This window comes from Molothrus ater, chromosome 1, assembly GCF_012460135.2.
Source record: "Molothrus ater isolate BHLD 08-10-18 breed brown headed cowbird chromosome 1, BPBGC_Mater_1.1, whole genome shotgun sequence".
In the NCBI taxonomy this organism is placed as follows: domain Eukaryota; kingdom Metazoa; phylum Chordata; class Aves; order Passeriformes; family Icteridae; genus Molothrus; species Molothrus ater.
The window spans coordinates 93,967,420-93,993,020 of record NC_050478.2 but is presented as its reverse complement, the minus strand read 5'-3'; the positions used below and the strand labels follow the sequence as shown (position 1 = coordinate 93,993,020).

The 25,601-nt window shown below is 40.1% G+C and overlaps 1 long non-coding RNA gene across 1 annotated transcript in view; it reads right to left on the bottom strand.

Annotated features, from left to right (window-relative positions):
- LOC129047169 (uncharacterized) overlaps window positions 1-25,601 on the bottom strand; it is a 65,536-nt gene that overhangs the window by 10,973 nt on the left and 28,962 nt on the right. The window contains exon 2 of the long non-coding RNA XR_008509175.1: window positions 18,225-18,314. This is a non-coding gene — a long non-coding RNA (uncharacterized LOC129047169). The remainder of the gene's footprint in view (window positions 1-18,224; window positions 18,315-25,601) is intronic.

Sequence of the window (25,601 nt, the reverse complement as noted above, 5' to 3'; positions counted from 1 at the left end):
ACAGACTCTAACAGACTAAGTTAATGATTTGGATTCCTCTGCCAGTGCCCAGAACCTCCAAAACCAAGTTTATTTGAAAACATTTTTCACACGTTGACAACATTCTACCTATATGCATCCAGCTGGTTCAGAGCTAAGGATGAGAGATTGCTGATGGTGGCTCCAGGTCATTCAGGAATGATTCAGTCTGAACACTTCACGAACTTCAGCTGATTCCCTTGTTACCTCCTAGGCAGATTTGGAGTCTCATTCAGAGGGCTCATGTTCAGTGAGGTCAAAGAAGATCCTGCCCCTTAGTACTAGCCTAAGACCTAAGCTATATATTTTCCATGTTCTGAGGATAAGATTGAATGAGATAGTGGCAAGAAGCCTTTTGTGAACAACATATGTTACTGCACTCACACTTTGAACCCAGCCCCATCCTCTGGCTCTCAGAGAGAAATGGGCAGCTGGGACTTCTCTTCTGGTCACTCAGGTCTTCCCATTTGCTCCCTGTCCTAGGAATGAGGGCATCAGGCATGGGCTGCAGTTCACTAGCTGCAGGAAAGTCACCTCCCATCCACCCTCCAGAGATGAGGTCATTGGATAGGTCCTCCTTTGGCAAGGGTGGAATTTTGCAGCATTTTGGTTGACTCAGGCCAAGCTGGTGCAGGCTGATGACTGTTTACAATAGTCATGAGACATTTACAAAACACTTCCACTTAACTGTGTTTCTCCTAGTGTGTCTCTGATGAGACAGTGTAGTGAAACACATCACTCAGGTTTCCCTTTGTAGGTTGTTGTGTGGCATAGTGGATTCTGAGGTGTCTTAAGGCTGTTCAACCAGAGGGCAGAGACATTTTGGGCCTGAAGAATCCCAAACCATTTCCTCTTTCCTCTTGATTCAAAGGAAAAGAAGGCTTTAAATAATGCAGGGATGAAAAAAGTACCTGAGAATGCAAAGGAAAAGAGAAGGTGTCTTAAGCTATGTCTGATTCGGTGTCCCTCAGCTCCATTAAGGGTACCTTGGTGGCAGGTAAGTTTGTGACTATTATCTTGGCCACTTTCATATCTGATAATAGAAATGCCATGAGAACAAATGATCTTGTGACAGATGCTGATTTTAAGGATGTACATTCTCTGCAGCATTAGATGGGAACACTAGATGCCAAAGTCAGCATTACCTGATGTGCTATTGGATTCGACTTTTTTACTCTACCAGATGCTAAATCAACAGAGAGATTTTGCTTACCAAAGCAAGCTGACAAAACAATGTTTCATAAAACAGTTAGAATTGTATACCTTGGCAAAAGTTTCTGCAGTGGAAGACAACCAAGTCTGACTTCCTTCTTTCATAGATTGCCAGGTGGCACCTCCCACACATTCAGTCTGGTCACATTATTTGAAAATATTTTTGAACAGAAGAAAGATATTTTTTCTTTCTTTTAATATCTGATTAAATATTGTCAAACAGCCCTAGTTTTGCTAACACAATACAATAAGGGTTACTTTTAAAACTTAATTCTATAAAAGGATTAATTTCAGAATTTCATGAAATCCTGGCTAAGCAAGATAATTTATACTGCCCAGAGAAGACTCCATTAGTATAAGACTACATTTTCTCCCTGTATTGAATGAGCTCCTGGGGGTAATTAGATACAGCAAACAAAACCAAGCCAATCCACAGGTATCTGCCTACCCCTGGAAGGACCTACAGCATGTAGCAACCTGGAATAGGGAAGGAGACAAGGCTAACAGCCTGTACAGAATCACTGTCTTTGTCTGTGGCTGGAGAACCACCCACCACAGCAACCCCAAACCTTTCCCTTCTCCCAGAGCCAGCTTAGGCAGGGAGCTGTCCTCCCTCACTGTGCTTCCTGGGCACGCACCACATCAGACATCAGCCCAGCCCTGGCACTTCTCTGGGATCCTTTGGCATAACTGAGGTCAGGACCTTGTGGCAGGAGGGCTGGATGGCAGGTGAATGTGTGAGGGGCACAGGGAAGTTGCAGCTCCCAAAGTGGACATTGCTGACTGCTGGAGTGATGCTATTACAGGGCAACCCAGGAAGTTTCGGCTGTGACAATACTGTACACAATCATCAGTGCACCAGGAACAGTAACCTGTGTTTTTATTTCTGCAGGATAAATCATCCTCAGGGCTTTTTCTCTCTGGAGTGTAGGGGGGAGCAGGGAGAGTTGATGGAACTCTGCATTTACCAAGTCACTATGGAAATGGTAAATTCATAAACCTAATATTATCCTTTTGGATGGGAAGATCCATGGGTGAAGTCTGCTGGTGCAGGTGTTGAAACTGAATCAAATAGTGGGCAATGGAATGAGCCAAAAGCACTTTCCATTGATAAATTAAGCAATTTAAATTAAATAAAGCACTTAAAATAAAAGGAAGTAAAGATTGACGTGTATAGAATATTCATCATGGTTTTTCATTCCTCCCTTCATTCTTCCTCTTTCCTATCATTGTTTATTGTGATCCTTTTCTATGCTAAGCCCAGGTTATGCTGTAAGATCTTTTAGTTACTTAAGATGCATGTTTAGTGTGGTATATAAATAAATGGAGAAGACTTACATGGGTTAATAGTGGGATGCTGTCCCAGTGTGATGGAAAAAGAGTAATTTGATGTGTAAGAGCACAGGTTCAGAGGACTGGAGCCAGTTAACCTATCTTCCCAGGGATTACAGCACTTCTGATAGAGACACCCACAGCTCTGCCACATTCAACAAGCGTGTTACCCCTGCAGCAAATGAGAGCACAGCAGTCAGGGAGAGTTGAGAGAGTCCCCTGTACTCAGCACTGGTGAGGCTACACCTTGAGTCCAGTGTTCAGTTTTGCTCCTGAAGTGTGTCCAGAGAAGGACAATTAAGCTGGCCAAGGCCTGGAGCACAAGTCATGAGAAGCAGGTGGTGGATCCAGGGCTCTTTAGCCCAGAGAAAGAAGGCTTAGGACACCCCTATTGCTCCTTAAAACTACATGAAAGGAGAGTGTAGCCAGATGGGGGTTGGCTTCTTCTGCCAGGTAACAAGAGAAAATGGCCTCACGTTGTACCAGGGGAGGTTTAGGTTTGATATTAGGAAATATTTTTTTCGTGGAAAGAGTGGTCAGACATTGGAACAGGCTGCCCAGTCAAGAGGTTGAGTTACCATCCATGGAAGTATTTAAAAGATGTGCAGGAGGGGCACCTACAGACATGGCTTAGTGGTGAACTCAGCAGTGCTGGGTTAATGGTTGGAGTCAATGATCTTAGAGGACTTTTCCAACCCTGATGATTCTCTGAGTTTTTTTCTCTAGTTAATATTTATCTTGCAGAGATGGTGGAACATCTGGTTATCCAATTATTATAGCACTACAGCTCCAGGAAGCTATTCTTCATTGTCCTGGAATAAATTTGGCTGGATTCAGTAGAGTTATTTTTATTTTCACTGCCAAAGCAGTACCACTATGTTTCTCTTTTACATCAGTTCAGTACCCTCTGGATTATTATGGACTCATGCTTCCCATCAAAGTCTAGCAAGAGCCCAGGGTTTTTTTTAAAGCATGTCCCATCAACTTAGTGGAGATTCCCAATTCTTTCATACAGTTAATTTGGAAGAGCCAGACTCAAAAGGCTTCTGTGCTGTTATAAACCAATATTTTTAGAGACAGTTGTAACTTAATGTACCCATTTGGCTGCCTGTCACTATTTCGCATGTTGAAACCATCTTGTGATCCACAAACCTACTTCAGTGCTAGAGCTGCTGGTGGATGGGAATAAAATAAGTTTTGTTTTCTTTCTCTTTTCTCAGGTGTGTTAGCTAACAGGTTTTAGATTCCTGTTATCAAGAGGATAAATTGTACTTTAATATGGTTTAGTTGGCTCATTCCTAGGACTCATGTACACTTCATAAGACATATTAAAACATTACTTGCTAAGCCTGCACCAGAATATATAATATAGTAGTTAAAATGAGTTAGCTAACACATTTTTGAGAAAAATGCCACTTCTACTGAAGCCAAGACATTCTGTTAATTAGTTGAATATTCCTTCTAGCTCTTTCTGCAGCAAAGGGAAAATAGTTTTTACATTGTCCAGACCTCTGTCATGGGCTCACACAATAGAAGAGGCAAGAAGACTGGCCCATGGGACTGTGTGAGGAGATGGTGTGACCCCTGACCTGCAGGGTTCTCTGCTGGGCCATGGCTGAGTGCTCAACAGCAGCTGAGCCTCACAGGAGGATGGAAACAGGGCCAGGTGCCTCTGGCTGGAGCCCTGCCACACATGGGACCATGCTGGCTGCAAGGCAACCACCTGTCCCACTGATCAGTCCGACCCTTTTTCTGGAACACCAGGAGAAGCTGAGGCACAGCACTGTAAAAGCACCTCAAGAGGACAGTCATGGCCTGGGCATATTAGGATGATGGGTCCTCCATAAAATGGATGAAACACAAGAGGTCTGGTTGTCAAAACTGATCTGATGTCTGCTGAAATTGCTAGCACAATGCCATGACCTGCCTTGGTGAGAGTGGCAGGGATTGTAAGGAACCCAGTTTGGATGCTTTCTGTCAGACCTGTTCCCCCAACAGCCCCCACCCATGAAAGCCTGATTTCTGGAAACCTTGAACAATGAAACCTCATCATCTTCTGACATTTCTCAACATCTTGAGACCACCCCCCAACCCCATAAGTCCAGCTGACCTCTGGATTGCTTGAGCTCCCCTGAAGAAAAGGTATTTGTTTGCAGGTTTTTATATCTGGTGAAAGGGCCCTTGGTATTTTCATCATTTTGTACATCATATTTTACTTCAGGGTTGGTCTGTTGTTTTTTTGGCTATATTTACAAATTCCAGCAAGCTGTCCTGAAGAGAAAGGTGCTTTTTACAAGTCTCCCATTCAGCATTCATGGCACAAATCATGGAAATTCCTTTAGGCTATGCTGGTGCCAGACTCTGTGCCTCCCACTTTTATGTACGCTTAATGAAATGGATCTATTTTCTTATGACCAAACTATCTTGGTTTCCGTCATATCAGGGCTGAAATACAATTGCATTAGTAATCCCATATGTGCAGGGCTTGATCTGTTTCTCTCTGTTTCTTTAGGATCTTTTCCTGCCTTGATGAGGAACTTTTTTCTTTTCTCTTCAGCTGCTCTTTTCTCCCTTTTTAGACTTTTTCCTGCTGCTTCTCCCTCCTTCTTTTCCCCTCCCCCGTTTACACTTAACCTTCTGTTTCTCCTAGTGTCCTGGCAGGAAGGATATAATGCAATCGCTGCTATACAGTGACAAAAGTAAATATGTAGCTCTGAGTGAGTGCAACAGGGTCGAACAGCCTTTTTGCAATATGATCCCGCATAATCTGCTTCCCTTCTAGAGATAGTTGCTTGAATGTTAGAGTTGTAGCTCCACTGCCTTTACAACTCAATAGTTTTTAACTGTACTTTTCTTTTGCTTTGCATAAAGCAGTTCTTTTACTGGGGCTGGTTCTGAAACTATCGTCCAGATTAAATCTGAAGTGGGAATAAAAGGCATGGGTTTGTGTTTCAGATGATTTGCTCGTCTTTTGAATATCCGTATGTTTTTCCGCACGTAGGAGGAAAAAGGAAAGCTGGATAATTTATGTGTGGTAAAGCCACATGCACACACAGAGACACAGGAAGGCTTCTAATGCTAAATCCTTGTGACTAAGCACCCAACACAGTAAGCATTCTTTTAGACAACTGCTGGTGGCATGTGGGCTTTTTAACTTTCCCAAAGAAAATAATAAAAAGTAAAAATTTTCGAAAGATCCTACATAACTTGGGGGTCTACATTCCATTGAAAATAAGTGGGAAATCTGCATCTCAAATTCTCTGTCACTTGTGAAAAATTAGCAACCCTGAGTGGTGCCACTGAAATGTATTTTGTGTGTCTCCTACAGAGGAGTGCCTTTAATGTGTAACCAGAAATTTAAAAGATAGGTGAGCTATTTTACATAACCAGTTAAATAGGACTAGTTTCATTACCTGCTTTACAGAAACAGATGCTTTTTAATACGAGTGAATTTCACGCATTAAAGGTACATGATGAGTGGTTCAAATTCACCTGGGCCAGGGGACAGGATGTGGGTGTGGGCACATTTTCTTTGGCTGTAAAGTGCCTTCCGAGATCACCCCCTGTGCACTCGCGCATCCCCCATGCCACAGTTCCCTGTCACCCTGAATTGTGCTGATACAACTCTCTTGGAAGCTGCACTGTAAACTCATCATCAAAAATTAGCCTCTAAAACCCTCATGTTTTCTCATTTCCTTGACCATTACATGGCACAGTCTCACAGTTTTACTGGCACGTATCAGAAAGAGATAAACAGCAATTCAAGAGCAGAAGCTTATAGGAAAACTGGGACTGGCAACATCTTTAGTCTCCTTCCCAGTCAAATAAAATGTAAACTATGGAACCCCACGCTGAAGTCACAACTGCATCATTATTCCTCCAGCAGCAGTACTAAAGAGGCCCTCCTCCCACGTTCTAATTATTGTCTCTTTGCTGCTCTTTCAGTTTGCCAGGCTGCATGGTCACAGAGATCAACCAGCTAATCCAGGTTTCATATGTGTAAATAAAGAAATTATATATTATATGTGTAAATAAACAAAACAAAATAAACAAAGAAAAACGGACAAATTAAATACAAGTTAATGATAGCAAGTAAAATATAAATAGTTATACAGATTTTACCTACTTCCACTGGATTTTTTTCCTCTCAGATGCAGCAAATGATGGGGAAGGGGAAACAGGAGTGACTAAGCCAGCATTACTAGTAAAACATAAGTCTTCATAAAAGTCACTGATGACAATTCATATTGATTTTAATGGTACAGGTTGAATTACTGCATTTTGCAACCTTTGCAATATATTCCTGGGAAGAGTGGCAGTAGGAAGAGTTGTGGGGTAGGGGAGCTAGAATAGCTGAAGGGAAGCAGAACCCTGAGATTTCCTAAGAGATTGTGTTGGGTTTTATCTTTAAAGGGAATATGCTTTCTGAAATACAAGCATCTAAACTACTTCTACTATTCAGGAAGCATCTGAATTTACATGACAAGGAGAGAGGTAATGTCTTAAAGCAAAATAAATGTAAAGCAGCTTAGAGTTTCAGCAACTTCTTTCTCTGAAGATGACACTATACACTGAAGTTTATCAAGTGCTGAGGAAGACAAACTTTTAGTCCATGTTGATTTGCACAGATTTAACAGCTGCAGCTGTGTACCACATCTACAAAGGGTCATACATACCTTTATGTGTATAAAGCAAAAAATTATAATCCCACCAGGAAACAGAATAGATTCAAATTCTGCACTAATGAAAGTGACACCAAATAACTCTCACCTAGTAAGCTAAAGATGAAACCCTATAGCCAAGAACATAATTTATGGGCTAAGAGTGTCTCCTCAAAGCTCGTATTTCTGTGACACTGCTTTTGTGAAACACAAGACCTGCGTTGTGTAAGCAGGATTACACCCAGAGCCTTATTTCAGCAGATTCACAGTTCTAAGTAATATGGAGCTATTTCAAAGTTCAGGCCCATAAGAAATTCTACAAAAGATGTAATCAGATGCAGATGCTAAAATTTTCAAAGTTAAATCCTTTGTTACCAACTCTGGGAGGAGCCTTAAGTATTACAAACAAGCACGATAAAATAATAAAAGCCACAGTTCTTGAATTCACATGGCACTGTGAAGCTCTCACTTGGCAGTAAAGGCATTTGCTATCCATCCTGGTTGTGAAGAAAAATATATTGAAAATGGAACTTTAAAGAGTGCAAACTCAGCAAACAAAACATATTATGGAAAACAGAACTAGCTCTTGTGTTTTAATCTCAAAATTCTTAAGCCAATCTCTGTATTTTGTTGATTCGTTGATTTTGGACAGATGGAGTTGGAAATGCCTAGTCTGGCACCAAATCTTGTTAAAAAACAAAACAAAACAAAACAAAAAAGGACCACTACTAGGGTTTGATCTGAGGATCTTCTAGATATCCACAAAACTGTAGACATTGAGCTTTCTCTTTGATATGCCATTTATTTAGATGCTTATATATACATTTCAAGATCCAATGTAAGACAACCAAACTGCAAATACTGGCTGTGAGTAGCATAACACAATAGGATGGGAAAGAATGGAAATTTTATACAGTTTTTTATTATATATATGTTTTATTAATCTGATGGCTATTTGATTTATTTTAGATATATCCTCTTTCAAATACAGCCACAGAAGCCACTAAGTGTGTTCTGCTGTGAAACAGAGGTTGGAAAAAGAGAGGTGAATACAAAAATTATCTGGTGTGATAAAATAACAATTGGAATAGGAATAATGTGATGTGGCAGGTTCTCTGAGGCTGGAACTTTTTCTGTGTCACAAACCCAGCATGTTGTGGCTGCTACCCAGGAACAAATGAGGGGAAAGCAGAACAAACCAAGTGGGGAGGAAAGACACTCCAGGCCTGCAAAGACTGTGACTGTCCAAAACAAAGCAACAGTGGTTGGTGCAGCACTGGAGGAGTGGATCAGAGCCAGGGTGGGCGCCGGCCCCAGGGAGCAGGAGCAGTGCTTGTAGCAATGGCCCAGCAGATCTGGGAATGGGGATATGTCCCAGCAGCAGCAGGTGAAGAGCCTCCTAAGTGCAGAGGAAACTTAGACGAAGTGAAAAATGGATGAGTGAAGATGGTGTTGGCACTTACAACAAGAGAGACTTTCAAAGGTATAAAAGTAGTGTAAAGTGTACAGAGAAAAAAATATAGAAGAGGGCTCTTATCTCTGGAACAACCAGAGCTGTCTGGGTGTCTTGTTTCTGAAGTCATCAAGTTTAGAAAAAAATACATTGGGAAACAAAGAAAAAAGAGCTTTATCATGGATGAGAAGTGACAATTATTTATTATTTATTTTTATTTTTTAAGTGTTTGATTCTGCTGCAGTGATTGCAGCTGTGGGCTTATGACCTGAATTATTTAAGCAAAGAATTGACCAGCGAGTAGCTTCATACTATAGTCATATCCTGTTCTGAAACATTGGAATCCTCAGCAATAATTCCATGGTTTTTTTAAGATACAAGCAATTTTATAGGTAAGGCACCTTTTCAGAGGCAGAACAATGTCTGTACATGTGGATGTGTAAAGGTGCTCATCATTTAATCTCAGGGCAGTGTTTTGCAAATGTACAACACTTCAGTTTTTGGAGATGCAAACTTGAAAAGGGCCACCTTCTTTTTTCACCATATGCTCAAGCAATGAGTGAGAGAAACACATACAAACAAGGTGGAAGAAATGTCTCAGAAATATCACCTGCCAGCACACTACAGAAGGAAAGAGAAGGGGAAAACAGATAAGAAGTGAGAGACAGCATAAGCAAATAAAAAGGCTTACTTGCAAAATAAAGAGATGAAGAAAGGTACTAAACAAATCTATGTGCTACAAGGCAAGCTAATGCGACTCCTGAGGAGCTTTATTTACATGATTGGCCTTTACATGCCAGTTAATCCTTCCAGACACTGACCTTGTCAGCAGTGTTTGTGTACTTTGAATGAGCATACACACTGTTCTTTTAAATAATATCTCCAGCATGTCTAGATGAGAGTTTTGCATGAGTGTTGCACATGTAAATGGCCCAGGGCACGTTCCCCTTCCCACATGCTGCAGTGCAAGCAAGCCCCCTCTGACTCCGGAGGGCTCCGGCACCACAGCACAGCTTTTGGCTCCTGAGCCATTGTGCCAGAGAGCATAGATACCAAAACAGGCTGTACAGCAAAGAACTTCTGTCTCAGGCAGCTGGAATAAAATTGCACCTGGGAGTGTGCTGCAGACATGTTTTCTCAAAGCATACTACAACTCAAATATTTCTGCGTGTTGGAGACAGCCAGGACAACTGCAGCACAAGCTCAAATCTGAGCTCCCATGTGATACAGGAAGGCCCCATAGTACCCTTTTCCTCCAACCTGATCAGGAGTAAAGCTTTGAGTTTGGCAAATCAATGTCAAAGCCCAAGTTATGTAAAAACAAAAAAGGAGAACAAACCAAACTAAAACCAGAAGAGCTATTACCAATTAAATGCTTTTCAAACTAATTCTGGAGCACAGATCCAGGCAGAAGAAAAAAGGACCTTGATGTTTGGAAAATTAAAGATGCTCTAAGGAAGCACTGCACAAAATGCCTTATACAGACATTAATAAATGTTAGTCCAAAATGCCAATAAATTGACTTTCTGGGCTCTTAAAAATTTGCTCTGACAGAACAATGTCAACCAACAAGGCATTGTTTTAATAAAAGGTAATAAGCCACAGCCTGTGGAATGTTTCAGATCTGAAGCTACTTGAGCTGTTCATGGAATAATATAAAAAAATCCACATTGTATGAGTGCCTATCCACACACAGTCAGTGCTGTTACTTGACCATAGTTTAATTTTATTTTTAAACAAGCTGAGATCAGTATAAGTTTACCACATCCCAGGCAAAAGAGCAAAAACACAGTTATGATCTGCAACATGTTTTCTCCAAATATCAAAATGTGCAAGGGGCTAGCTTCAGATCAATTATTGCTTTTCCAGCAAATTATTTCCTCTGTGATGATTACTAGAAGTAGAAAGACTAATTTTAGCTGGAAAGTTCACAGAATTTTACAGAGTCGCAGCCAAAGTCACAGCTAATTTGAGGCAGAGAAAGTTAAAACACTGTCAAAATATAAATGCTTCCTTCAGCTGATTCATTAGTTTGCATATCATAACAAGGACTTTGTGTTCTTGGGTAAGGTTAGTGCCTCGAGGACATCCTGCAGATGTGTGCATTCCCAGTCTGAGTTTCTTTAATTTGTTATGCAAACATCAATTCTTTCTAAATACTGCAAAAGGGAGGACTTTTTATTGCAGCTAGAAACCATCAGCATTAAAAATAGCTATTCCTGTGATGCTGCTTTTTAGGAGGAAGGAGGACACCATATTCCAAACAGATGTTTACTCATTATTGAATGGTTTATTTCTCATTAGGAGATGTTTATTTGACAGACAAACCCTGACACAGCTAGCAAGTGAACTTGGTAAGTCCTGCTCCAAGCCAAGAGGCCTGGTATTTTTGACACATTAACTATTTTTCTCCTCAAGGAAACTGTAAACTTTGAAAACCCTAAAGAGCCCAAGAGCAGAAAAGCCTGAGGCAGGCATATTTTTTCCCTTTTTCCCTTTTTCTTGTGCACACATATTTTAAAGGTCTGGAACAAGGACAGAACTAGCAGTGGAGGGCTGTGTTTTGACAGAGCTCAAAAAGGATGAAATTTGGGATTTTTTGCCTTAGAATGGCAGCTGTAGCAGCTCTCCTGCAAGCAAGGCAGCGCCCAGCTGTGTTTTGGATTAAGCAAAGCCATTTTGGTGGTCAGCTTGTCTGTGTTACTTTACCCAGGCTGTCCTGCCGTGGGTTTTTTCATTTCCCTGAGCCAGGCAGGAGAACAGAGGTGAGCAGACAGTCACACCTGGGAGGCTGCAAGAGGTGCCTCGGGAAGCTCCCACCTCATCCACCTGATTCCCTGGCCTCTCTCCCTTAAAACCCAGCCACTGGCTTGCTGAGGGTCACTCACAGCTCCTCCCCACCCCTTCAAGGCCCCCAAAGTTGAGAGATGAAGGAGAAAGAGGGGCAAGGCTTTCTTTGGTGGCCTCTGGGGGGGTTGCCTCAAGCCAAACGCTCTTACTCTGCTTTGGGTGATGATGGCAGGGGCTTTGTTTGGCTTTTTGTTGAGGTGCATGAAATATGGTCCCCACCTGATAATTAGTTTCAGATCAGCAGGATGGAGCAGGAGACCAAGCCCAGTGAATTCTGGGGAATTCCAGATGGTTTTGGGAGCACTAAAAGCCACTGGTCTGGGGTGGTCCTGATCCCTTTTCTCAGCCCATATGAAGAAGAGAACAAGACAGTTTGGTTCTCTCAGGGATTAATATTGTGTCACTTGGTGCTGAGCTCCTCAGCCTGACTGAGGGACCCTGCCTAAGTGCCCTGAGGGCAGGACCTTGTCCTCTAAGCTCTGACTTCAGTGCACCTGCCACCTGCTCATGCACCAGTGAAAACGGAAAGACTCTTCTCCCACCTGGGTGCTGTGAGCCCTACTGGTCTGTAGGCCTCATCCACAGGGTTTCCAGGCCTCCAGATAATTTGCCAGAAAAATGAAAAGAACCCACAGGGGCTGCCAGGCTTTCTGCTTCCAAGAGAGCCAAGCCTGAAACACTGGGTGCTGGCTGTCCTGCTCCATCAGCCCTGCCAGACACAAGCACAGTCAGCTGATGAGGGGGCAGTGAGGAAGGCAAAGGGCCCACACACCCAGCCCTGACCCGCCATTCACCTTCTCCTTGTCCTTTTGTTCCGTGGTCTTATGGACAATTCCCTGCAGAGGCAAGGGAACAGTGGTGCTGCAACAGGCAGATGCTGGAAGGATCCTGACAGGAGTTTGACAGGAGGAGTCTGTGGCAGTAATGGCAGATCTGAAGAAGGAGGGTGGATGCAACAAGAAGAGTATGGAGATGCTTTAGGAGGCCATAGTGTGTTGCTGGACTGAGCATATTCCTGCCTCAAGACCCACAAGTGGAACAATCCCATTATAACACAACCCAACTTCCCACATGAAAATGAAAGATTTAATTTTACAGATTCTGTGTAATGTATTTCATGATATTTTAAGGATAAATCTGTTAAATTTTGTGTAATACTCCTATTTTATAGCAGGGGTCTTCTATGTTTCAGAAGTGTTGGGCAGATTCCAGGGACAGATATTCTGCCACATTTATGGCACCTTATAATGACTCCCTGATCAGTGAACACTGTCCCAGTGAGGAAATCTAATTAGTTTTGGAGTCAGTGAACAGTGACAGGCAAAAAGCATGCACTGAGCAGCACCAATGAGCCCAGCTAAACCCTATATAAGTAACCTGCAGAGGACATTTTTATTTAAAGAATGATGAATTATTCACTGTTATCTTTTTGTCTTCACTCATGTTTCCTGGAAATGCAATTGCAGAAATACAGTGTTTTGCCCAAATCCCATGATTCTGTGAGTGATGGAACTAGATCATATTCAAGGTCCCCTTCCAACCCAAACCATTCTATGATTCAGTGGTCTGTGCTGTACTCTGGGCTCTGGGTGTGATGTGGCACCAGGCTAGCCATCAATACATGCAGCTCACACTGGCTGCAGTTGTTCTTCCGAAGCAACTTCTGCAATTGTGACCAGCTGGGACACAAAAGCCATCTGAAAAGAGTTTTATAATCTCAGCTTAGTCCATTAAGTGGACATAGTAACAGGTGTATATATATATATATATATATATATATATATATATATATATATATATATATATGTACATACACACACATATCTCTATAGTGATGCTACTGCCACTGCACCTTGCTGTGTTTAGGAATTGATTTTCACTTCCCTTCTCATGAAATCTTTGCATAATTGCACATCTTATTAATTTCTTTGACAGTTTTGGTTAACACAGGAGACTAATTTTTCATTAAGTCAAATTTAAATCTCATTCACATGAAGGACTTGAAAGTTGGAATGAAAAATAAGGGTAGAAGGCAAGCTTAATGTCACTAAATCTGGTGAGTAAAGAAACTTCTACATGAGGCTGGTTAGCTGGCTATTTCAAAAAAGTCTGAATTAGTAAGGACAGGCAGACAAAATTATATCCTTACCATAGCAATTGGCCAAAATGCTGTTCTTCTAAAATTATAGAGAAGTAGAGGATCCTAATAAACATTTTAAAAGGAAGACTTCCCATATTTCTTTCTAACTCTAGCTTGTGCTCAAACAGCTATTTTTTTTGCATTGTGAGTAATTAGTAATATTCTTCCAGTGCTGTAAGAATCAAAAAATTTAAGAATTCCCTGGACATAGCACAGCAGCTGAAGTGCAGACTTGCAGTTTGTAAGACTGACCCTGATCTGATAAGGCATAAATAGGAATTTGACCCTTACCAATGTTACCCAGCAGTACCCTTCCTCTGCCACCACAAGGCTGGCATGGCACAGGGACCCCTGCACTGGGATGCTTGCTCCCTTCTTCAGTGGCAGATCAGTGGTGTTCCATAACACTGACCAGCTGCTTCCTCTCTCTGAAAAGTTTTTCTTCAGTGCCCCAAGCACGCTCCCAAGGCGCTGGCATAATCAGAATGACTCCAACTGCATCTTGCAAGACACCTTGTCCTTCATATTCTTCTTTTGACAGTTGATAATTGGTCTTTTAAAATGCAGAATCATTCTGCAGTCTGTGCCTTAGAGTGCCAAACATTCTCCTGGGCTGGGAGCTCCCACTGCTCCACTGTGCTCCGTTGATGCGTCACTGGGAGTCAGCATGCCAGCCTCTTTCAAACCTGAGCTTCCAAACACATTTTCAGGAGAGAAGGGAAATACAGTGGCTGTCTTCCTGTGAAGATTAACTGCTTTGAGGGGGAGCATGTTATAAAAGCTGTAGACACATTAGGTACTTCACAGCAGACAGAGCCGGTTGGTTTTTGTGGGAAGCGTGCAGAGAGGGATCAGGAAACCTGGGATTTTGGGATGTTTTGGTTTGTAAACCATATCTGAAAAAGAGGTAAGAGTTGCTTCTCTCTGGTTGTTCTTTTTCTCTTCACCCATTCTCTCTCATTTCCTTCCCACAAGATACAAAGATCCAAGGAACATACCATATGCTGCTGGAAATATCTGTAAAACTCCAGGACAAGACAGGTGTGAGTCAAAGAATTCAGTAGATGTTCTACAGTGCTGCACAGCTGATTTAGAAATAAAACCCAATGTTCAAGTTTGCTAGCTGCATACTGAGATAGAAACAGGGTTTTAAGATAATCACAGCTCAATAGTTTTAGGCTCAGCATGGAAAAAACCCCTTTTTTCTTTCCATAAAAACTATGTTTCCAATTTTTTTTTCTTCCCATGGGAAGTCAGTTACAATACTATATTGTAACAGGTTAGTGTTAAAGCCAGGTAATGACAGTGCAAAGGCAATTTTCCTCTAAGAAATACCATCCCCTGCATCTCTGTGAAACTACATTATCCAAGGGACACAAACTCTGATATTAATATACTGTCATTTAATTTAAGAAGGGTCTGATGGGCCTGACACAACCCCCACCATAGTCTTTCCTATTAATGCAAGATATTGCCTTGAGAAAAACACTTACTGCAGCATTTTGAACCCTGTCTGTATTATTTTAAGGCAAGACAGAGTATGATTGTCTTTCAGTTAATGATGTGGCAGGGGGTGGCTTTTTGCCAAGGTTAGGTTAGACTCCTTTTAAGTTGGAGCCTTTAAGATCCACCTGGACAAGCAATAATTAAAGGGAATAGCAAATTAAGTGTATTAGGAAGGGGAAATGATTTACTAACCAACGGGAGAAATAATTTATTAGAAAAGAAAACTTTTCCTTTAAGCCGAGAGAGTCAAATTACCTCTTTCACAAATCATTTGCCCTGTTGTTGGTAACTCAATTTTTTAGCTTTTCCTCCTCCACAAAAATCCTCCTGACCCACAAGTCTGTGGCTACTTCTTTCCCTGGGGCACTGTTCCCTGGCATACAGAGCCCATCCTGACACGTGCTTTCTGTGTCAGCTCAATAAGACTTTCATTTTCCCTGCAGAACTATTTTGGGACAGGGTGGAGAGATGGAGAAGAAAGCTGGGGAAAGCATTTTTGGACAGACCCTACATGCTCTCCAATGACAGAAGTAGTGACAGAAACCTAGATAGAGCAGCCTGATGGAGAGTACTCCCCTGAGGCTCCTGCTCATGCACCAAGCCAAAAACATAGAGCTTAAGTCAACTGACTGAAACTGGAAAACAAGAAGTCAGAAATCAAATGGGGGCAGACTGTCGTACTTTTCTAGCAGATGAGCAAGCAAGAGCAATATTTGAGTCATCCCAATCACTGTTCATTTCTTTTAAAACATTTTTTCTGTAATGTATTATTGGATCTTGCACCACAGTTACAAGTGAGACCCCAGGATCCATAACAATTAATAACCCCCACGTTTATTAAAATTCAGCCACAGTGGCACAACATAGCATGCAATTATAAACACAAAACAGATGCAACACCATCTTCTCTATAGTCAGCGAAGATTACAATCTGCAAAACCATGGAAATTTGTGTCCTTGATTTAATGGTTTAAAATGCAGGAAAGCTGTTTACATTCACTGTCAAAATGTTTGCATTACATATGCTCACTGCCCCTGTAGTGGAAATATTTTTCCACTAGCACTGCAGAATAAGCACAAAATGAAGATGCACCGCTCTTACTAACAAAATGCTGGCATAATGCAGTTTCACCTCTGCTAAAACATTTGTTAGTGACTCATCACACTGCGTTATTTGTTCCCTCTACCTTGGATAGACTTCCTGAGAAATTTAGTGTTATGCACATATTTTCAACACTCCACTGATCAGATAGCCTTCTGTACAATGCTGCAGACACTGTTTTCGTGTCCTAAAAGCATTAGCAATATGGATAATTTTTTAAGCCCTTGATTGCAAACTTTTGATTACTCAACTAAATATGGAAAAGGTGCAAACACCTTTCCTGACACAAATTTAGGAGCAATAAGGTAAGCTGAAATTTTAATTTATATCTTCAGTTAAAAGATAATGATGATTTTCAATTCTATACTCTAAAATCAGTCTGTACTTTAGAATTTAGGAATGCAAATCCTAAGGAGATTCAGTGGCAGTTTTTTAAATCTCCAGCTAAGATATCAGTGGACACACACTGCAGACATATAATATTCTGCTACCAGAAAGTCTTTTAAATGCATATCTGGACACACAGACAAAGTGTTGATAATTCTTATGTTAATAGCTATGAAACCCAGAGTTTCTCATAAGTCTGCAATAATTCATTTAATTTACATTGGCACTGTACAGACTTGCCTATCTTTTCTCATGTTTTCCTCAGTTTCTGTGGGACTATTCCCAAGATAAAGCCCATGCCCAAAATCAAGGTCATATTATTTCATACTAGCTTAGAGCATGATTCAGTCACTGTTACTAGGTGCCTGATGGCAAATAATTTCTCTCTCCAGGTAAGCAAGTTGTGTACCAATACAACAAAAAAGGCAGGTATGTTCCATGCAAATCATACCAGAATAATTTATTTTTGTTAACTATCCTATAGCAGCATTGATATAGCATTCATCTTGTGCAACTAAATAAAATGTATGAAATACATATAAATGATGAAATATTATGCAACAGTTTTCCACTGTTGAACCTTATGGAGAAAACTACATTATTTATTCAAATGCACACTGTGAAGGATTTTTTTGCAGTTGTTTTTGCTTAGCTTTTTTTTACTGTGTGGTTTCTTTGCTTGTAAAGAAACAGAAGATGACTTACATCTGAGCATGTTGAGTGAATTCTGCAGATATTTTGGCTGCACTAAAGGTTTCTCTTGACTATGTTAAAAAAGTTTTTTGTCAAGACTATTTACTAACATGCTCTCAAGCCACCATCCTGCAGCCAACCAGCATCTGTTAACAACAATTTGCCTTTGGTTAAATGCAAAAAAAAAAAAAAATTATGCAAACAGTAATTTTTTGTAGTTAAGGCAAATACTGCTTGACTGGGAGAATCTTTCCCTACCTGGTTCAACCTTGTAAAAACATGGTCTTTTGCCTTCAGCTTCAAAACTTGGCATATAATTTTAGGGTCTTGATTATGCCACAACAATCTGGCATTACGACATGCCTAAAATATATTATCTCCATCAGTCAAAGTACAAGATGGCTGGGATAAGGGAATGGTTGTTCTCCACACATGGACGGCAACATGGATTTCTTCCACAGCTCTGTTTAACAGGAATGAATCAGGCTTTCTGTCTTTACAACTGGGCATCCACAGTGTGTGTTTTCACTGTGAACAGATTCAGTTAACAACTCTAATCTGTTCCTTGTGGGGTAGAACAGAATATTTTGGAGACTTTTATACTCCATTTCTGAGGATGTCTAAACAATGTTCAAACACATACATATGCAAAAGTGCATTTTTTCCCTGTTTGCTGCTGCTCACATTACATGAAGATGGCATACATGTATTGAAACAAACGTGACTCATTTTGGAATTGCACGTACACTCAGAGTAACGTATTCTAACACGCTAAAAATGCAATCCCCAGAGACAAACGTGCTGAAATAGATCTTCAGCTGCTCACAATACAAGTCAGTTCTTCTACATCCAACTGAGCTATTCTCTGACCTGACTGCCTTCTGACATTGCTGGTGGAACAGACTGGGGTGTTTCCAGAGTGTTTCTACTTCTCCTGTATTCAATCATTCAAGACACACTCTGAAAGAGAAAATGCAATTTATTTTTTTAATTATTCAGTCATTTCTCATACTGAGGTGTCCTAAATTATAGTACAAACCTGGGATTACTAATTTAATTTTAGGGTAATCACCTTCTGACAAATCCAAACAGCCCTTTTCAAACAGTGCATGCCTATTTCCTATTTGTGGCATTTGTTTACTCAAAGCTTTTTCTCTTAAATATTGGAAGATGCAGGGATACAGTTAAAGAATGTGGGTAATGTCTAAGGAGACCTGCACAAAAAGTCTAAGATGAAAGCTAATTGGTTAGCAATTTTGCTGTGAATTCAAAACTTAGAGTAGGGTCACTAATTCTGTGGCCTTTCAACTCCTCTCAAGGTGATTTATGGGTTTGTGCTGAAACACTATAGCAGACTTAATGGTTTTGCATGGTTGAAGCATGAAATAAGGTGTAACCTGAGTGTTTTCACTGGATGTAAGTTTGTGTTTGGGAAAGTTTTTGAGTCCAAAATTTCAGCCAAATTTCTACATTGTAAAACCTACAGTCACGTGAGAACTCGGGAGGAAAAAATCAAATTAATGGTTTTTCTGCAAATGCTACAAACTCATCAACATCAAAACACTTAGATTCATACTACTTTTATTTGATTGGCCATTCTAAAAGGAATCCAAAAACATCGAAGTCAGAGTTCTTGCATTATAGTGACATGGAAACTAGTTCAGTTGTTACGTACAGCTTGATGGTTCAGAACATCCTTTACAGGGAGTGTTGTGAATTCAAGAACTTTCTGATCTAAAACCCCGTTTCCTTTTTCCTAAGTCCTCCAGCACACTGAAGGCTGCCATGGTCACCTTCTGGACTTCAGGTACATTAACCTTGGACACCTTTAAGTTTTGACATCATTCAGCAGCATGATGCTGCAGGCTGCAGACTGCATGCTAAATACAAGAAGGAGACAGCATTTGAGATTTCAGTTAGCTTTAGAATATAGAAAACATTTCCAGTCCCTAGCTGGAGTTCATTCTCAGCTGTGAACCCTAGGAATATCCTAGGAAAGTACTCACTGTGAGGTGCTCCAACACTTACCACAGCAAGACCAACACTTTTTGTTAGTTGTTTTGCCTGTCAGGCTGTTCTCAGCTTTTACCTAAGCAAAAAAATCTTTTCAATCCCTCACTTGGAGATTAGTAAGTCTCATGCAGCCCTATTCTCACCAATTTCACATCCTTCTCTCCTTCCCATGATTCTCAAGTACAAGACTTTGCAAGAAAAACAAAGAAAATAGCAAACTCAAATTCTATTGACCTCTGGGGCTACAGAACTCAACTGAGTTTCCTTGATAACTTCATATAAATCCATTTTTGTAGTTGCAAAATTCTATGATATTTAACCACTTGCATATCCCCAGGGGTTTTATGTACAGACACACCAAGGTCCTGCAGGCAGCATTTGAGAACAATATTTTTCCCTCTTTCATTGCTAGTAAAGATGAAAAAGGTTGCTTTCAGATCTCTATCCCAGCAGCCTCCTCAAAACTCCAACTGAAAAACTTTTCTGACTGATTTTTCCTTCTCTGTCAGCCTAGTTTATATGTGGCCAATATTGCATTTCTTAGCAAACCATAACATGCAATCCCTCTGTAAGCTAATGAGGAAGAGAAATTTATGAATTTCATATGCTTAAGTACATTCATAAATAAAAATCCATTTGTAATGCTCAGACAGATTTGTTGCTGAGAAGGTTTTATGCTGTAATGCAATTTTTAGTTACCCTTGGAAGTTAGAGCTTGTTAAAATCCTTAAAGTTTACTGAGTCCAGACTATAAGCAAACTCTAGCCATAATGGTGCTTCACTGGTTCAATATATGAAGAAGTAAGCCCTCAAAATAAAAATTCCCTTTCTTTTCTCTCATCAAAAAATGCTTAAATTTACATTAGCAACCCAGTGCTTTATAGAACAGAATCTGGGGATCATACAAATAGCACATGGAGAGACAGTAAAGACAGAGACTATATGTGTTTTAAAAAATTAGAGACAGAAAAGAAACAAACATATATTTAAAGATGTAACTGTATTTATTTACTTGATGGTTCTGCTGTAAATGTTTTCCTTTGCACTCTACATAGCAACAACCTGAGCATTCTCCCTTCTGTCAAGACAGTATCCAAGTGACAAGCAGAACTATAGAATTAATAAAAATTAGATAGGGACCTGATTTAACTGTCTCACTTTTGCCAGCTAAAATAATTTCCTTCCAGAGCACAGAGTGGTTGTGATGGATTAACATTTCTCTAATGAAAGTGGAAACTGTATCAAAAAGGAAATAAAGAAAAATTTACTACTCTGATGTTTGTGCATAAAATTAAAAACAGTGATGTGAATTATTGATCTGACCTGTTAATAGCAAATATAAATTTCTTTCAGAAGAGCATTTCTGGAAAAAAAACAAAACAAAACAAAAACCTTCCCTTTACTACTATCTTTTGAAATGCTCATTGTAAAGATAAATTTATCCCAACCCAAAGAAACTTTATGGGTGCAGGGGATTTGGGAAACACAAAGTAGCTGGCACAATAGGGACCCCTGTCTGAACTGCAGAACAACTTTGTCTGGTGAGTTTTGAATATCTCAAAACTCACCAGACAATATCTCAAGTTTGATTTTCAGGCTTGATGTCAATAAACTATCACTTAATGCTCTTTCATTTCTTTCCCCACTTATTAACAGAATTCAGGATGACCTTCAAGCACTTGGTGGGACACACAGACATACAGACACACACAAACATTGGTATATTGGTGTGTTTCTTTGAGAAGTGTAGGTAGAGATATGCCAGTTTCTATGGTAACAACAAGACTTTTACATTAGTAACAGAAAAATAGGTGTTGAGATAACCTCTTAGAAATTGTCAGTGCTTTAGATATTTCCAGTGTCAGACAGTGCTTTCAATTAATACACATTTAATTTGTAAATAAGGGTACAACCTTCTTTAGGAGTTAAACACTTTGCTGGTGTGTAACAGGTATGTGTTCAGAAAAAATGCTGCAATGCATCAGAGGAAAAATATTCTGCAAGGAAAGATTTCTGCTTGCTGTGGGATTCTCATGGTATTATTTTTGTAGCATGGTGATTAATTTGTCATTCATCAAAAGAGCTCACTGATTAATTGAAACATTAAGAAAAGTTCAAGCAAACATAATGAAACTGCATCTTGATTCCTGGTTATTTTTTAAATTTTAATTTAATGTTAAGAAATCTACTTTTGGCAGGTTAAGAGCTATCATGGCATGCTATTGTCATTATTTATAGTTAAGCCTGACATTTCCTAGGCAAAATAATTTGACCAGGCAAGGCTTCTGTGTGCTGCCAGAAATGGGTACAGGAGTTCTCCATGGAGGAAGATCCCAGCTGGAACAATTCTCCAGATAGAGAAAAAACCAAGCAATGGTTCATGTGCACATCTTTTTTCACAGAAGCTCACATTTTCAACCAGCTTTACAATTGCTGCAGAAGCTCCTGTTTCCACAGCCCACAGCCCAGAATCAGTAGGAAAATGGGCATGTTGAGACAGAGGAGGGAGTGGTTGCAGCAATCTGTACTCTCAATATTGTGGGTTGCATGTCCCTCATAAATCGGGTCAGTCCTTTCTATCAACTCTAATTCATGTAAGCAGGGCACGCTTGGGTTCAAAGCAGCCCAGGAATGACAGATAGGATGATGACTTAGTGGTTTTCCTGAGCTTTGAGGCTGTAATGTACCATTTAATCAAATGTACATTACAGCTCTCTTAATCAACAGAGCCCAAAATGTTACCAGACTTGCAGTGATTTTGCTCCTTTTTCAGGCCCACTGATTTGAGCAAGGCTTTGTGCAGGCAACCTTGTAAATGGTAAGAGTGAGGTCTGTACCGTCTCAAGGTTGATCATTTGCCCTTTCTCACAATCTTGCAAATAACAATCATATCTTACCCATCTTCTCTTTCTTTATAGAAAGAAAAAGAAGAAGAAGAAGAATGACAGCTCTTTTGCTTCGTAACAGAAAGGAAATCCTGCTCACTATAATTGAAGCAATGCCAGCTGTTTGGAGCTGCTGGAAACAGTAAACTGAGCAGCCATTACTTCTCAGTAAAAAAAAAGTTTTAAAAAGTAAGTCTTTGTTTATGATGGTACCTACCCAGGCCCATTATAGTGCTCTCTGAACAAATCATACTTTCAGTGTGATAATCTCAATTACAGGTAAACATGGTTATTTTATAGGAACACCATCTTACAGACACAGAATTGAGATTATTTTTGTTTGTTTTGTTTATGCTACAGAATTGTATAGATCATCCTACTTTTGCATCCACACTTAATTTTGAAGCCAGATAAAATCCTGAACTTCTGTTAGTCAGGTTAGACCACTTCTTCCAACAATACAAGGCCACTACTATCATGCCTGTGTAGACATTACCTGTCCCTCTACAAGCAGTTTTTCATTAAAAACACTACAGTTACACTCTTGCTTTTGCAGAATCTCACTGGTTGTACTTTCCAGCTTGAAGGTTTGGGATAGTCATGATCAGTTTGGCTCTGAATACCCCAGTGTGGTTTCCATCTTTGTGAGCTCAGAGGAATCATCCATGCACAGCAATTTGAACTTGAGTATTTGCCCAAATCAGTAAAATAAAAAAACACATAAACTACTATCTAGACCCTTAAGAATACACTGAAAAATGTCAAAGCAAACCTGGAAGGAAGAAGAGGAGCTACCACTGCAAATGTATTTGATAATGCTTTTCAAGCCTACATGGTACTCAAGGTTTGAAATTCATGAGATTTTAAGGGAAGAAATGAAAATAAAGTGAATTATACCATCAGTAAATGAACTAATGTTATCCAGCTTCTCTGAAGCAAGATGAACTCCTTCAAAATACTATGAATAGAAGTTTGCAAAGGATATTGTACATCAGTCATTATATTTTGTGGACAGTTTCTTATTCCTAGTATCTTTCAGGCTTCAGCATCAAATACTTTCTGTTAAGAATGATAAACTGTAAAACTGTCCTTTTCATGCATGACCAGTGAATGATAAGGAGTACTAGGAGTAATTACAGTGATCTCTGATGCAGATCAGAACAATCAGAGTTTTGTCATTTTTAAAAAATTAGTTTGTTGAAAAATAGAGTTTCACTTTCGTATGTCGACAAGGTGGGGTTTTTTCCCCTTAAAACCGAGAAATAAGAAGTAAGAGATAAAATTAACAAGAAGAAGAAATAAAGAATAGTTCTATGAAAATGCAGCTCCTCAGTAAGATTAATAAAAGTTCTTAACAGTTATTATTGGTCACATTCTACATGTTAGGAAAGCATTTTCTGCTTTCCAGTTCTTCTCACTGCCACCATTCACACAGGATGGGAGGTTTGGGCAAGTGCCTTTGTGCTTATATTTCCTAAATCCTTCTTCTTCCACCTAATGGGATTTGTGTCCTTTATAAACATTCATAACCATTTTGTTAAACAACAATCAGTAGTCATAAGCTTAAACCTTTAGAGACCACTTAACATCTAACCTAATCATGTAATTTCCATGACCTTTTTTGTCTGGACACCATACTTGCTTCTAATGCCTCTCATCAGCAGAGAGAATCATTTTTCATTACAGACCAGATCCTTATGAGTCAGAAGTGAGAGTCTTTTATACAGAGGCCGAGACCTTAAGAGCAACAGCATTGCAACAGCATCTAAACATCTGTAGGCACTGACAAAGATAAAATGTCTTTTTTTGACTTCTCAATAAGTCATGCAGCTTCCCAGATTAATGAGAGAAATACCATAATGATTCATCAGTGCCATTTCTGTCTAGCTGCTCAAAAGGTGAAATGAAAAAGAAAAAAAAAAAATCAAAGTATCTCCTAAATTCTTACCTCAGGACAGTTGACTGAATCAGTCAGTGACTTTCAGTCCTCTCAGTTCCCCGAAGTCTTAAAGGTCTTGTGTATCTCAGTGATGTCAACTTTTTCTGTATTTTTCTTCAGACCAAAAAGATTGACAACCTTCAACCTTGCAACCTTCCTCCCTCTCTTCCTCACCTCACTGCCTCTGCACTCCACCTGAGCCTTGTTGGGATGCTTTTAGACAAGGAAGCTGGGCTGGGTCCAGTACCCAGTGCTGGGAATGTTGCTTTCCACAGCTCCCACCCTTGCACCATAGACTGCATGGGGCTCTTCTCAGCAGCTCAGAAGGGCCCCTAACTCCCATGCAGCTGGGCACTGGAGCAGCCAGCTCCTGCCTGGACTACCTTCTTTTTGTCAGTGCCACATGAGCAAGGGGACCTGAGTCTCTGTCTCCAAAACCGAAAAGGTTCCACCAATCCTTTCCTGACTAAGGGTACAGTTTATGCTGTGTAGGGTTTCAGATCTGGTTAAATTATGAATCTGAATGAAAGGATTTGTGGGACCTGACCCAAGGGCCCTGCAGCTCTTGCTAAGAACAAGGTTTCCTCATGGTGCCAAGGAGTACTTGCCAGAGCTCCCCATGGGAGCAGAGACAGTGGGAGGGGAAGGCTGCAGCACCTAACCAACATGTCAGAAGGACCACATGCACACCAGAAAGGCAAAAGCCAAGCAAACCGACTACAAAGTTAAAAAGTGAATAAACTTTTGAGAAGACATCCAACCAGTAAGGCTATATGCAAATTCCAGTAGAGATCCAAGCCAACATTTTTAGGCTCTAAACACATCCTTGAACTACTGTAGCAATAGTGCTGAATCTCAAAGGACTGTTGAGTGTAAGGACCTATAAAGGATGAAAAACTTAGCAAAAAAATGGGCATAAGGTTCAGATTGCTGCATTCATCATGAAAAATAAGTGATGATTAATAAAGGCAATATATTTTTATACTGCAAAAGAATCTCCAAATTTCTCTTGCAAGAATTTTTGTGGTGATTTGAAGACATAACTGACTTTCTTTCATGCTTACCTTTTTTTTTAACTGAAAACCACTTACATTCCTTGTAAGTTGCTTGGGATATTATTTCCAGCTTAGGAACTGGGGCAAACTCTAGGTTCTGATCCTAAAGATCCTTCTGCACATGTCTAGCTTTATAATCATGAGTGGAAGATCTGTTGGCTTGCAGGAGGTTTGAATAGATGTTGCATAAGCATATAGGTAATTTTATCCCTCTGTGAACTGAAAAGATCTGTTGCATCTTTTGAGGTTAGCCCACCCATAATAAAACTGAATCATACTCATCTCTTGGTCAGCTGTGCTGTGCATGGGGATCTCTTGATAGAATATGAAAACCCTTTATTTCTGTCACAGTCAT